The sequence below is a fragment of the Moschus berezovskii genome, chromosome X, assembly GCF_049115385.1.
Source record: "Moschus berezovskii isolate FMDL1 chromosome X, NW_MosBer_1.0, whole genome shotgun sequence".
NCBI lineage: Eukaryota > Metazoa > Chordata > Mammalia > Artiodactyla > Moschidae > Moschus > Moschus berezovskii.
Window position 1 is genome coordinate 124,467,643 of NC_142488.1, and position 11,659 is coordinate 124,479,301.

Below are 11,659 nucleotides of genomic sequence, written 5' to 3' on the forward strand. Positions count from 1 at the left end.
GGGCCCCACCTCCTTTGAGTTAGCAATTGTGCCTGGGCAAATAATTCCAGAGATGCAAGGTAACTTGCTGCAGTGCTTCCAATCATGCTGCCTGCTTTTTCTTCTCACATCAGAATAGCTTGCAGAAATTTCAGTTTAATGTTGTCATTCAGTTGCTAAGTCATGGCTGACTCTTTGTGATCCCATGGACTGCAGCACACCAGGTTTCCCTGTCCTTCACTATTTCCCCAAGTTCGCTCAAACTCATTTGCTCAATTTAATGGGGGAAAATAAAATACAGTAGAATTTCCTTCTATTTGGATGAGTCGTTAGAAGGTTTTAATGATAGAGAATTCAGAAAGTCCAACCTAGTCTAATAGTTAAGTAACATTATAAGGATGTGGACTCTCAAGCTAGACTGTCTGGGTTCAAGTCTGGAAGCTCCTGTTTGCTCGCTGTGCAACTGTTGGCTAGTCACTCAACCTCTCTGTTCTTCTGTTTTCTCATCTGTACTATGAAGATAATAATGGTATCTGTTTTTATAAAGATTAAGTGAGTGAAAACTTGTTGTGTTTAGAATTGTGCCTGGCAGATAGTGATCAATATGTAAGTATAAAATCAGTAAACCAGTATTTGTTCCCTCACTGCTAGGTCTTATGAGGTGGATTTGTTTTTTGGTATCACACAACTACACTGAAATGCAGGTATTGTTATTCCAATTATTGATATGGAAACTGAATCTCAGACAGGTTACAGGAGTATGTTTCAGATCATTTTCAAAGTCAAATATACGCCCTTCTCCTCGGATGTGACCAGAGCGTGAGGCGTGCAGGGCCGGAGGAGACTCTGCAGACCTGGGACCCAGGGCAACTCAGAGGCTGTGACTAATAGCTCTTCAAGTCTGCAACAAAAAATGGCCTCCAATAAAACTACATTGCAAAAAATGTGAAAGAAACAAAATGGAAAGAGTAAAATAGTTGAAGAGGCAGAACCTGAAGAATTTATGGTAGAAAAAGTACTGGACCACCATGTAGTGAATGGGAAAGTGGAGTATTTCCTGAATTGGAAGGGATTTACAGATGCAGACAATACTTGGGAACCTGAAGAAAATTTAGATTGTCCAGAGTTAATTGAAGTATTTCTTAATGGTCAAAAAGCTGGTAAAGAAAAAGACGAAACAAAAAGATCTTTGTCTGACAGTGAATCTGATGATAGCAAATCAAAGAAGAAAAGAGATGATGCTGATAAACCAAAAGGCTTTGCCAGAGATCTTGATGCAGAACAAATAATTGGTGCCACAGACAGCAGTGGAGAATTACTGTTTCTCATGAAACAGAAAGATTCCGATGAGGCGGACTTGGTGCTACCAAAGAGGCAAACGTGAAATGTCCTCAAATTGTAATTGCTTTTTATGAAGAGAGACTAACTTGGCATTCTTGTCCAGAAGATAAGGCTCAATAATTGTTTGCATTGTTTCTTATATATATTTATATATGTATATAAAATGTAGGTCTTGGTTTTTTTATTTATTAGTTTGAAGAAATAACTACATTCTAACGAAAATCAAGTTTGATATGTTATTTTTGAAGTAGTATTGGGGAAGTTACATTTTTTTTTCCCATCTGTAGCACTGGTTAATTAGAACAAATAAAAGCTTTCTGTAGTTGCTTCCTTCAGCAGAAAAGAATTTGATACCAGGGTATATTATTTTCTCAGCGTAAGAGAACCACTTTTCTAAATGTTGGGGGAAATCTCCATAGTCATTACTCAGAATTTAGAATTTGCATTTAACTTATATATGCGTAAGGACCATTCTAAGTTTCTTGTATTTGTATAAAATGCAAATGTAAATGGTTTGGGAAGGTTTTTTGTTGTGGTGGTGGTTTTGTTTTGCTAAATATAGTTAAACAACGGCCTTTCATAACCATGGATAAGCCCATGTTTCTGGAATTCCATCATTTTGAATAATATAAGAAATCCCTTCAACTTAAATTGAATACTTAAGTCTTAAACTTTCAAATTAAACAATTTTGTAATTAGACAAATTAAGCAATTTAAATTGGGTAATTTTTTAAAGCATCCCTATCAGAATCTGCATCCATATCTGTATAAATGCAGTTTTATATGCAGAAACCCTGGAAGGAAAATTTTTATCACTAATAACAACCTCCCCAACCAAATGAAAAAAATAGAAAAATTCTGGTATGTTTTAATTAGCGAAGCAAAACTTAGTTAAATGGACACTTGATGGTTCCTTTTGGTGAACCATTGCTTTACAAGAAATTAAGGTCCCTGTGCTATATTTAGGAAAGGTTGTGATATATGGGATGTCTCAGATTTATTCGTGGAAATCTAATCAGATAATTTTTTAAGATATTGGCAATTTGCGATCTACAGGAATAAATGAGTGAACAAACTTTTCTAATCTACGCTTGACCTGCATGTTTTTTTCAGACTTTACCCCAACCTATTCCTTACACAAAGGCTCAATTTTCTCAGTATTTTGGGTTACTAGTTCAGCAGAAGCCAAGAAAAACAATAACTTTGTAGTAATCAGAATGTTATTCAACTGTATGTTGTTTACTTTATTGTAAATACTGGTGAACAGTGGTCAATAAATAGTTTTATATTCCTTTTTAAGTAAAACAGCAATACGGTATACTAACGCATATATATGGAATTTAGAAAGATGATAACGATAACCCTGTTACGAGACAGCAAAAGAGACACAGATGTATAGAACAGTCTTTTGGACTCTGTGGGAGAGGGCGAGGGTGGGATGATTGGGGAGAATGGCATTGAAACATGTATATTATCATATGTGAAACGAATCGCCAGTCCAGGTTCAATGCATGATACAGGATGCTCAGGGCTGGTCTACTGGGATGACCCAGATGGATGGGATGGGGAGGGAGGTGGGAGGGGGGTTCAGGATGGGGAACACATGTACACCCGGGGCAGATTCATGTCAATGTTTGGCAAAACCAATACAATAATGTAAAGTAATTAGCCTCCAATTAAAAAATAAATTAAAAAAAATAATCAAATATGCTTCATGCAAAAGTGAAGATCTCTAACAATTAGTGATACTGAGAAGGAAGTCCAAAAGGGAGGGGATATAAATATATATATATATGATTCATTTTGCTGTACAGTAGAAACTAACACAGCATTGTAAAGAAACTATACTCAAATGAAGACCTCTTCCATTACTCCCCAATAGTTTTCTCTTTGTAGCCCCATGGGATTTTGCTCCCCACTTCCTTGGAGGATGTGGACCTTGAACAAACTTCTCCTGATACCAGCCTTTGCATCTTTCCAGGGGCCTCCAGCATCACATAGCTCAGTATAAAGTAGTCTCTGGATTTGTCACTTCTCATTTTAAGAATGCTTCTGGAAAGCTGTAAGTTACCATAGTAGGCACACATGAATGAATCGACCATATTCTCATTCATCCTATAAAAGAACTTGGGCAGCTGAATCTGTTCTGAGTTCCTCGCAGAGAAACCACATTGTCTTCCTCAAGCAGGCTAGTTGCTCATCTGTGTCCGACTCTTTGTGACCCCATGGACTGTAGTCCACCAGGCTCCTTTGTCCACAGGGATTCTCCAGGCAAGAATAGTGGAATGCGTTGCCATGCCCTCCTCCAGGGTATCTTCCCAACCCAGGGATCAAACCCAGGTCTCCTGCATTGCAGGCAAATTCTTTACCATCTGAGCCACCAGGGAAGTCCGTTCCTCAAGCATAGTATGTTTAATTACAGCCTTACAGTTTGTTGTAGACTTTACAAACTTTGCTAGCCAGCTTGATATTCAGCAACCTATATAATCCTAGGTGCTGCTCCTCACTCCCAACTATCCAACTAGACCTATGAATACTTACTTCCCTTACTAACATCCCAATTTGATGTTACCAACTGGAACCCCTACTCTGGGCCCTGACCTTTATGGAAACTTTCTGGGGCCTCCACCTCTCCTAATGGTGTAATAGTGCTGTGCGGCCACTCTTTGGGTAGCAAGAGCATAATGGACATAGCAGGGATTTTGGAGTCGGACATACATGAATTTTAAGACCAAGTTGACTTGTTTAATAGCTGTGGATAGTTGGGCAAGTTCACCTAATCTTTCTGAACCTCAGTTTCCTCATATAGAGAATGGAGACAATAAAACTGACCTCAAAGTGTTGCAAAAATTAAATGAGGTGATGAATATAAAATATTCAGAATGGTACCTGGCACCTAGGCCCTTAGGGAAACTTGAACTCCCATTTGTTCTAAGTTTCAAGAATCACAAACTACACATTTTAATGAACATCATTATAATTTCTCCCTGGAGTTCCTTAAAATATTTGGATGGATATTGCCTGGTCCCATTCTTCTTGACATTGATATACATTGATATAGTTTGTAAATTAGGATCAGAACATCTTATGCACTTAACATATTCTAATCTGGTACATCTATGTGATCTGATTCAAAATCCAATATACAGGGGAAAGGAGAAGGAAAGTAGCAAAGGGGAAAGTAAAAAACACATTTTCTTGACTGTGGTAGATATGTTTCCAAAGCTTGCTGTTATGTTATCTTCCATCCCACATGCCCTTTTGCAGTGTGGTCTTTCCACTCCTCTCATTGACAGGTGAATTTTGACTAGCCTAGTGACCTGTCTTGACCAATAGAATATGGTGGACGTGATGGTTGCATCTTGAGTGATCTTCGGTTTCTGTCTTCTTGTATGGAGTTTTTCTTGGAGCCCAGCCATCATAATGTGAGAAAGCCCACGAAGGCTCATAGAGAGGCTGACATGAAGGAAAACCAAGGCCCTCAACCAACAACCTCACCTGAGCTCCCAGCCAGGAGCCAGCACGAATTGCCAGCCTTGTGAAGAAGGTAATTTTGGAATCGCCAGCCATTCCAGAGGCCCAGCCAATACCATGTGAAGTAGAACCATCGATCACATAAGAAATAACAAATGGATGTTGTTTTAAGCTCTGATGTTTTAGAGTTGTTTGTTATACAGCAATAAAGCATCTGACACTGAAACATTTAGTAATCATGCTGCTACTGCTGCTGCTAAGTCACTTCAGTCATGTCCGACTGTGTGACTCCATAGACGGAAGCCCACCAGGCTCCCCCTTCCCTGGGATTCTCCAGGCAAGAACACTGGAGTGGGTTGCCACTTCCTTCTCCAATGTGTGAAAGTGAAAAGGGAAAGTGAAGTCGCTCAGTCGTGTCTGACCCTTAGCGACCCCAGGGACTGCAGCCTACCAGGCTCCTCCATCCATGGGATTTTCTAGGCAAGAGTACTGGAGTGGCTTGCCATTGCCTTCTCCGTTAGTAATCATATGGTGTCCATTTACTTTGTTTTCTGTGCTGTGCTTAGTCGCTCATTCCTGTGCAACTCTTTACGACTCCATGGACTGTAGCCTGCCAGGCTCTTCTGTCCACAGGGATTCTCCAGGCAAGAATACTGGAGTGGGTTGCCATTTCTTTCTCCAGGGGATCTTCCCTACACAGATCAGTATGAAGAACATATATCTAGTTTCTAATTGTGTTTTGGATTGCCGTTGTGGTTGTTTAGTCACCAGATCATGTTCAACTCTTTGCTACCTAATGGACTGTAGCCGGCCAGGCTCCTCTGTCCATGGGGATTCTCCAGGCAAGAATACTGGAGTGGGTTGCTACTTCCTTCTCCAGGGGATCTTCCCTACACAGGGATTGAACCCACATCTATTGCATTGGCAGGCGGATTCTTTACCACTGAGCCACTTGGGAAGCCCTTTTGGATTGTTCATCATTGATAAAAAAAATCTTCCTGCTAATAGAGCTGGGAATCATTGAGTTCCCTGTGAGACATTCATACAGAGGGACAGAGACCTTCTGGAGGACAATGTATGTCTTTTTGTGCCATTACTTTGGATGCTGCGATTGATTTTCCTTATCTTTGCATCAAAATGTTATTTCTTGTTCTGTTTTGGGTACAGACAGGAATCTGAGGCCTATCAAAGAAGCATACGTACAAAAATCCTAATATAAATGGCATGTGTGAAGCATATTCTTCATTTATTCGTTCAAAAGTCATTGCCTCCAACTGGTGCTAGGTGCTGCTTTCACATGCCAAACAGGTTCTTTCTCTCTCAAAGCTCAAGTGCTTTATTGGTGTGAAAATTGTAAAACTTTAATATACCATAGTAAGACTAGAGATTTCTTTCTTGTTTCACCATTATGGGAGGTCTTAGCTCCTGGTTTCATTGGTTTGAATCTATGATTGTACAAATGTAATCTGGCATCTTGTACAGTTAAGTAAGGCCTTCCACAGTATGCTCAATTAGAAATCATCATTTGGCATTGAACCCTGTAATGACCTAGATGAAAGGCCCTCTCCTTAGCAACAGCATTTACTTGGCAAATGCTCTCATTCTGTGTCTAGCCACTAAGATGCATGAAGGGAAATGGAAACTATTTTGTAGACTGACCCTAAATGACAACTTTCTCTTGGAAAACAATCTTAATCACCAATTATTGTTCAGTTCATTGTATTTAGATAGGAAGAGAATCTGATCAGAGGTAGCCAGAATTTTCAATTGCTGTTAACAAATTCTGAGTAAGAGTAAATTGGTTTTCAAGGCAAAGAAGCAAATGTTTAGTTGATCTGTTGTTGCCAATAATTAGAAAATTGGACTAGAAAGTAAAGGGTCCTCTGTGAAAAGCCATTTGAAAACTGACTCTACTCACTGCAAGCCCTGGGCCCAACTATTTCTTCACTTGGCCCCTATAACCTACTTTTTTTTCGTCTAAAGGATATTTACCCCAAATGAGAGTGTTCAAAGAATATTCATAAATAAAGCAAGCCTGTGATGCAGGCCGCTGCATCCCAATTTCATTTAAACTATAATTCATTATTTTTTCCTACACTCATTCAAGAACTCATTGTTCATTATTCTTTCATCATTCTGTGATTAGAACAATTTGTATCTGTCCCTTGTACATTGGCCAGATAATGAAATAATAATTTGTTTATCTACACAGTATTTTACACTTATTGTTCACAGTCGAATTCACTCTGTAAAGCCATTTTATCATTCTCTAACAAGGAGGGGAATCTCTAAAGCACCTGAATTTATATGACAGATATTTATTGGGTACCTACTATGTGCCAGGTACTGGAACAACAGGCAAGAATCCTCATCCTCTTGGAACTTAACAAGCTAGAGAGAAGAAACAAGAAGTAAATAAATTAAGTAAAATACATGGTGTCTAGGAGGGTTAAAAAGTGCGATAAAAAAGATAAATAGAGACGGATGAAGAGTGTTTGGCAGGAGATGTGTGTAATTTGCAGTAAGATTATTGAGGAACGCCTGTTGATAAAACGGTTTAAACAAAGACAAGAAGGATGTGAGGGAGGTGATAAACTTTGTGGATACTTGACAAAAAGCTTATCAGGCAAAGAGAATAACAAATGCAAAGGCCTTGAGGCAGGAAGAAGCTTAGATGTGCTTGAGGAAAAATAAAGAAATCCTTTGTATGGAATGGAGTGAGAAAGAAGGGTAGGAAATAAGGTAATGAAGAAGGAGAAGGATATTGTTCAGGAGTGCTTTGCCCTTTAGATGAGGAATAAATTCTATAGCTGGTTATAATCTTACTTTTTAACCGAATCACTGTTTGCTGTCTTGAGAACTGACTGCAGGGCAGTAGCATCAAGAAGAGGAATTAGGAAGCTACTGGAGTGATCTAGGTGAGAGATGATGATAGCTCGGACCAAGGTAGTAGCAGTGGATAGCAGTGAGAAGTGATGGCATTCTGTAGATATTTTGTAGATAGAAACTGCAGGATTTGCTGTCAGATTGTATGGAGGGGGGGTGGGGGGTATGAGAGAAAGAGAAAGCAAGGACTCCAAGATTTTAGCCTGAGCTACTGTTAAGTACTGAGTTGCTGTTTACTAAGACAGAAAGACATGGAAAAGCTAGTTGTACTGTAAAAATAAGGAAGTTCATTTTGGACCTGTTAAGAGTGAGGTTGTTTGTTGCAGGGCCCAGCGGTGAGGCCAGGTGAGACCCACAGGATTGGAGATCTACCAAACACAGCCAATATTCAATTCTTGTATCTCTCAGTTTATTGCACCTGATTAGCACACAATAGAGGTTAGTCAGAGTAGGGGAAATAGAAAAGGGGAGGGAGTAAAGAACCACTCTGGGGAGAAGTCCAGGGAGGAGGTGGCTCAGGAGTCCAGGAGGAGGAGGCGGGAACAGGAGTCTTGGGCTGTACAACAGCTTGAGAAGGCCTCTGGAAGCAAGCCTCTGAACAGTGGTCCTCCCGGAAGGAGCCTCCAAATCCCTCGTCACAGTGGTCCCATGTTAAGGGTAAGAGTTACTTCAGGATGGCGTGGGGTGGTGGTCTATTTTTTCATTTTTTCTTTATTTTTATTTTCTGTCTTTTTTTAAATTGAAATATTGAAAGTTGCTCAGTTGTGTCTGACTCTTTGCGACCCCATAGACTATATAGTCCATGGAATTCTCCAGGCCAGAATACTGGAGTGGGTAGCCTTTCCCTTCTCCAGGGGATCTTCCCAACCCAGGGATGGAACCCAGCTCTTCCACATTGCAGGTGGATTCTTTACCAGCTGAGCCACAAGGGAAGCCCAAGAATACTGGAGCGGGTAGCCTATCCCTTCTCCAGCGGATCTTCCCAACCCAGGAATTGAACCATGGTCTCCTTCATCGCAGGCAGATTCTTTATCAACTGAGCTATCAGGGAAGACCTGAAACTGAAGTATAGTTGAGTTATATTATGTGTTTCCAGGCATACAGCAAAGTGATTCTGTTATATATATATATATATATATATATATATTTCAGATTATTTTCCATTATAGGTTATTACAAGATATTGAATACAGTTCCTTGTGTTATATAGGGCTTCCCTGGTGACTGAGTTGGTAAAGAATCTGCCTGCAATGCAGGAGACTCAGGTTCAATCCCGGGGTCGGGAAGATCCCCTGGAGATGGTAATGGCTTGTTGCTTATCTATTTTTTGTATAGCATTTTGTGTCTCTTAATCCCGTACTCCTAATTTATCTCTCCTCCCTTTCTCATTCTGTAAGCATAAGTTTTTTCTCTGTATCTGTGAGTCTCTTTCTGTATTGTTATATTAACTAGTTTGTTTTCTTTTTTACATTCCACGTATAACTGATAACATACAGCATTTGTCTTTGACTTAGCTCACTAAGCATAATACCTTCCAAGCCCATCCATGTTGCGAATGTTAGAATTTCCTTTTTTTTTTTATGACTGAGTAATAACTGTGTTGTATATATGCACCACATCTTCTTTTTCCATTCCTCTGTTGATGAACATGTAGGCAGCTTCCATGTGCTGGCTATTGTAAATAATGCTGCAGTGAACATTGGGGTGTATGTATCTATTCAAATTGTGGTTTTCTCTGGATATATACCCAGGAGTGGGATTGCTGTGTTAAATGGTAGTTTTATTTTTAGCTTTTTAAGGAACCTTCATACTATTCTCCATGGTGACCGCACCAATTTACATTCCCACCAACAGTGTAGAAGGGTTCCCTTTTCTCCTCTCTAGCATTTATTAATGATATTTATAGACTTTCTGATGATGGCCATTCCACCAGATGATAACTCATTTACATTTCTCTAATAATTAGTGATGCTGAGTATCTTTTCATGTGCCTGTTGGCCATTAGTGTTCTTTGGAGAAATGTCTACCTAGATCTTCCCATGTTTTGATTGAGGTGTTTGCTTTTTTGGTATTAAATTGTATGAGCTGTTTGTATATTTTGGATATTAACCTCTTGTCAATCTCAGCATTTGCAAATATTTCTCAGGGGAGAGGGTCTTGGCTTTTACCAATTTCTCCTTCTGTTCCAGGGCATTATCCAACAAAGTTCTTACTAAAGTAGGACTCCTTGTTTATCACTTTAAGACACTCAGGGTTCTACAGTGGATGTTTCAGAACTACTGTGGAAGTTCACATTGGCCACTGTGACTCTGTTCTGAACTACTTAGGGTCATTTAAATAATATGAGTTTCACACAGATGAATAGGAATCATAACACAAATCACATCATAACAAAGGCACCTACTAGACCTTCAAGAAGAGATGTCTAGTAGGCAATTGTGTATATATGACTGGAGCAGAGGGGTGAGATCTGGTCTCCTGAGTCATATTACGGAGTCATCATTCAAGATGGCATTTAAGATATGAGAGCAAATGAGATCACTCCAGGGGTCAAGATGGATAGAAAAGAGACTCAAAGCCTGAGCCCGTGCATTCCAAATGAAGGGGAATCAGGAACCAGGAAGAGGCCCTAAAACAGTGCAGTTAGTTGCAGCTGTTTGAATGTTGCCACCTGAAAATGGACAAAAGAGTCTATGTCTAGAATCTTGGTCACTCTAACTGATGCACTAATAAAGACTCTCTAATGGAAGGGAAATAAGTAAAGGAAATAATTCTTTGTATTTAAAACACTAGAATTACAGATTTATTTGAACTCTAAGGTACCTTAGAGATCATCTAGTTTGACTCTTTCAATGTGCACAGGTGGAAACTGAGGTAAGGGTCATAGGGCTGTTAAATACCCAGCTAGAACTCAAGCTGAAGTTGCTTGGGAACTGTCCAAGTCCCTGAGGAAACTAGGGCACCGTGGATGAGAATATTCCAAAAGATGCAAACTTTGAGAGGCAACAAATCAAAATTTCCTCTCAGTGTCAAGAGTTGAGGTAAATAAAAAAATTATGATATCAGAGAGGAATATTGCCAATTAGTGTTTCCATTTCTTTTTTATAAATCTGTTTCTAGTCAATTAAAAAGACATATGTTTTGCTCTCTGGATATCACATATTAGTATGTAAAGACAGGCTTAATTGTTTGAAAAGGTCAGAACCTGCATTTCAGTGCTATAGTGAGCTACTGTTTCTCTCAGAAACTTCGTAATCACTTATTCATCAAGATGTTCTGATGTTGAGTGTTTTCTAGGTCACAAGATCACGTGTCATTGTATGCTAAGAATCGCCCATGGTGAATGACAGTGTCAGTTTAAGCTTGTTCTTTTTTTTTTTTTTACTGTGAAAAATAAAAATAATCATTAACTTTCAGTCCTCTACTCAAACCAAATTGCCAGCCTGTGGTAGAAGGAAACTTATTCAATAAATCACCTTTCTCCCTTACATTTGAAACCCTATAGTAATCCATTTGTTCAGTGTATATTTGGGCTTATTTTTAAGATTTTTATCATATCCTGTTAATTTGTTAGTCTAGTCTTACTACAGTAACACAGTTTTTCTTACCATATCCTTGGAAAGCATTTTAATATCTGGTAGAACTAGTCACTTCTCATTTCTTTTCTTGTTCAAAATGGTTTTGGAAATTTCCTCATGATTATTTTCTAGATGAATTCTAAATAAATTTTGGAGTTATATATTCAAATTTCAAAGTGAAACATTATATTAATATATTTTGGAGATTATATTGAGTATTTAGATTAATTGATTCTTAAAATCTGTTTACACATTCTTATACAAGAATGCATGCATGCTAAATAGCTTCAGTCATGTCTGACTCTGCAACCCCATGGACTCCCATGGGGTTGGGCTCATGGGGACAGGCTCTTCTGTCCATGGGATTCTCTGGGCAAGAATACTGAAGTGGGTTGCCATGC

The 11,659-nt window shown here is 39.1% G+C and overlaps 1 pseudogene; it reads left to right on the forward strand.

The window, feature by feature from the left end:
- Positions 1 to 892: 892 nt before the first annotated feature.
- On the forward strand, positions 893 to 1,440 carry LOC129564031 (chromobox protein homolog 3 pseudogene; annotated as a pseudogene).
- The last annotated feature ends 10,219 nt before the right edge of the window (positions 1,441 to 11,659 follow it).